Source organism: Punica granatum, chromosome 7, assembly GCF_007655135.1.
Source record: "Punica granatum isolate Tunisia-2019 chromosome 7, ASM765513v2, whole genome shotgun sequence".
In the NCBI taxonomy this organism is placed as follows: Eukaryota; Viridiplantae; Streptophyta; class Magnoliopsida; order Myrtales; family Lythraceae; genus Punica; species Punica granatum.
Genome location: NC_045133.1, coordinates 10,762,088 through 10,765,435, shown reverse-complemented (window position 1 = coordinate 10,765,435; position 3,348 = coordinate 10,762,088).

Sequence of the window (3,348 nt, the reverse complement as noted above, 5' to 3'; positions counted from 1 at the left end):
AATAATTCATGACACGGCGACTAAGACGGGTCCAAGAAGGTCGAGAATAATTTGATCAAAATGACCAACATACCCTCGGAACCCAAATGGCCCCGAAATAGTAATCGATACATGAATTCATGCATTTTTACTTTAAAAACAATGTTTTAAAGTTGTTGGCATGCGGGGTTTGCAACAATATTGAAATTGCAATTTGCACAGAATCCGAAAAATGAATTTCATAAAGGTAAAGAGACCGTTCTTAACCCGAATAAGGTCAAAAAACTCTCGGCTCTTTCCTCTTGGGAATAGTCGTGGGTTTCCTTGACCGGTTTCGGATTTCAAGCGTTCTCTTTAACACGGTAAGTAACACGTATTTAACAAAGCCGATATTGCCAAGAGTTTGAAAAATGCATTTAAACATACAAACATGCACAAACACATTATTTTATAGAATTGATAAAACAATACCGGCACCATGTATGTGGGAAAACATAAAGATTCAGGCTGTTTTTCGTTGAACAGATCCGAAAGGCACAAACAGACCCGGCTGGAATACTGAATAGACCCGACTGGCACAAGTCGGGTCGGACGTCACCACGGAGGCTCCCGATGGCATTTTGAGGCAAGGTCAGCGGCCCTGGGCAGCCAAGGGACCCTTCTAGGTGACCGTGGTGGTTGTTTGCTCCAAGAGTAATGGGGTCGACCCGTATAGTCCAGCAAAGATCACAGGAAACAGATTGCGTTCTGCAAACTGCCCGACTGGGCAGTTTTCGGGTCGGAATTCACCACGGTGGATCCCGACAGAATTTTGATGCAAGGTCAACGTCTCCCGAGTCCTAACTCACTTCCGGAGTTGAATGTGGTGGTCTTTTTCCGAAAAGAGTCTCGGATCGACTCGATCTGCAAGAATACTGCAAGAACAGTCAAAACAATCGACCCAACTGGGCAGTCGGGCTGTTTCTTCGTGCTGGGTTAAAACCGACAGGTTTTTCTTGGATTTCTCGACTCCTTGACACCTAGGGTTGTGTGGGGAGGTGTTTGATGGGTTTTGGCAACTCAAACCCCTCCGGAAGGCCTTGAAACCCGGGTTGCCATTTTTGACCCGAGAAGATCGTTTTCTGGATTCGGTTCTGTGGTGGCTGTTCTGATGAGTTGGAGGCTTCAAATTAAAATCTAAGCCCGAAAATGGATAGAGGGGGTCAAAAACATGTGGGATATGAAGTTTGGTGAAGTTTGGATTTAAGCCGGGATGGTAAATACCATGATTCCGACTTAAGTCTTTGGTGTTTCTTGCTTGGTTTTGCTGGAGCTGAGCTTAGCTGCGGTTTTGCTTAGGTTCTTGAGAGCATATCAAGAGTGAGAAAGCTAGAAAGATGATGTGTGGTGAGTTGTGTTTAAGTTAATGACTTAGAAAGTATATATATAGGCTATGCTTAAGTGCAAATAGTGAAAGAAAAGTTCAATTAAGGAGCATAGATTAGGGGATCCGAATTTATTAAGGAAATATCAAGCTCAATCCTCATCCATTGCATTAATGGAGAAGAGATGGAAGCATTGATAAAGATGGAGTGTTGTCTTCAAACACTTAGATATTTCGAAATGGAAGACAAATGCAAGTTGCCTTGGAGGAAGAAGCCAAAAGGAGAGGGCGGCATTGGGCAAGTCATGGCTGCCCTAGGGCAGCCCGTGGGTCCCACGGCCATTAAGGGAAGTTCGGGACAAAGTTCAGTTTCGATTGATCGCGTGTTCGAGGCTCGTTGCTAAAACGAACGTCGAATTGTCAATGTGCACGCGAAAACGGCTCAAACGAGCCCGAAATAACCCATTTTGCCCAAAGAAATGTTCAAGTGGTTTTTAGGCTCGGAAGCCAATTTTGCTCATTTTAGGTGATCAAAGCAAAGTTAGTCGTTTCTGAATGCGCATCTCGTGTCTACATTTAGAATTGGTCGTTTTGACGTGCATCGTCAATCAAACTGAATAATTGACCCTTAAGCCGGTACTGCAAATGTGAAGCCGGAGACGTCTTAGGAGTCTAAAACTAGATTTCTCATATTACTTTCTGAGTTGCTTGGATAATTCGGAGATCGCTGCGATCTCTGTTCGTTGAGAACGAACTCCGAAGGATTGAAAAAGTGCCTCTGAGACCCTAAAAGCATTGTTCTGAGGGCCTAAATGGATTGTGCAATTCCGTCTGAAGATTTCACATTGAGCCTTGGGATGAGTAGCACTGTGTAGGCTAATCGTGCGGTGTCAAGTTTCTACAAAAAGGACCTCCGGATATGAATTTCCGTAAAAAACAGCATTTTCTGTCATTCGGAGGTCATTCGGGAAATTAAAAGGGATATTGCAATCTAATTTGCCCAATTGCGTGTGTCCGCTATTGTTTTTGGGGCAATATATGGCTAACTTGATTTGCCGATGTTCTGTCAGACCAGTCTCCGAATATGGTTTTCGGTTGAAAGGTACGCTTGTTCTGCCTCTCGAGAGCCATTCGAAGAGTCTGTATGACTTCCGAGGAGCAATTTGAAGCGATGCTCATGCTCTGTATAATTGTTGGATGTGGCTGTGTTTGACATTTGGCATTAACTTTTCTCTGAGAAACCGGCATTTTTGGACTTCTACTGAAAAGTTATCTGTATACAGAAAGTTGTTCTGTATAGAGCAGATGATTTGCAAAATGCGTTTGAAGACACTTTTCATCTGTTTGGCACTGATGTGGATTTTTGAAGTCCAATATTGGCTATCTTCCAACGGTCGAGCGAATTATCGGAAAATAGGATTGTCCGCAATGTACTTTGAAAATGCCGGTTTGGATGCCATCTAGGCTCCCTGTATGCTTTGTATGTTGCTGGATGATTCCGTATGTTCTTCTGTCATGCGCTTAAATCATCTGCCTATCTCTGTTGACTTGAGAATGAATAGCAATTCGCTGCTCTGTCGAGCCATATCCTGCATCGATGCTCAAGTCATGGCCCGAATCATTGCTGATGTGCCTTGCTTGAATTGGTGACCAAAATGAAGTGCTGACAACTTGCCCCTCTTTGACTGCATGCTCGAATAGAGGATGCAGCCAAAAACTTTCAGAAACACCCCACTTTGTTAGCAATTATCAACATGGAATTTCTGATGACAATCTCCTCTCTCTCACTTTGGATATGTGGGATGTTGTGCCTAATAAGCAAATAAAGAAACGAGATGAGATGTGAATAAGGCTGGCAGCAAACAAGTAGAATGCATGTATAGAGAAAATTGATCAGTTAACGGAAAAATACCTTGCTTAATCGGAAATACGTTGTGCAAAGTTTAAGGAAAAGTGCTGAGCTTAATGAAAAGGTGCACTGCTTTCCTGAGAAGATGCACGCCAAT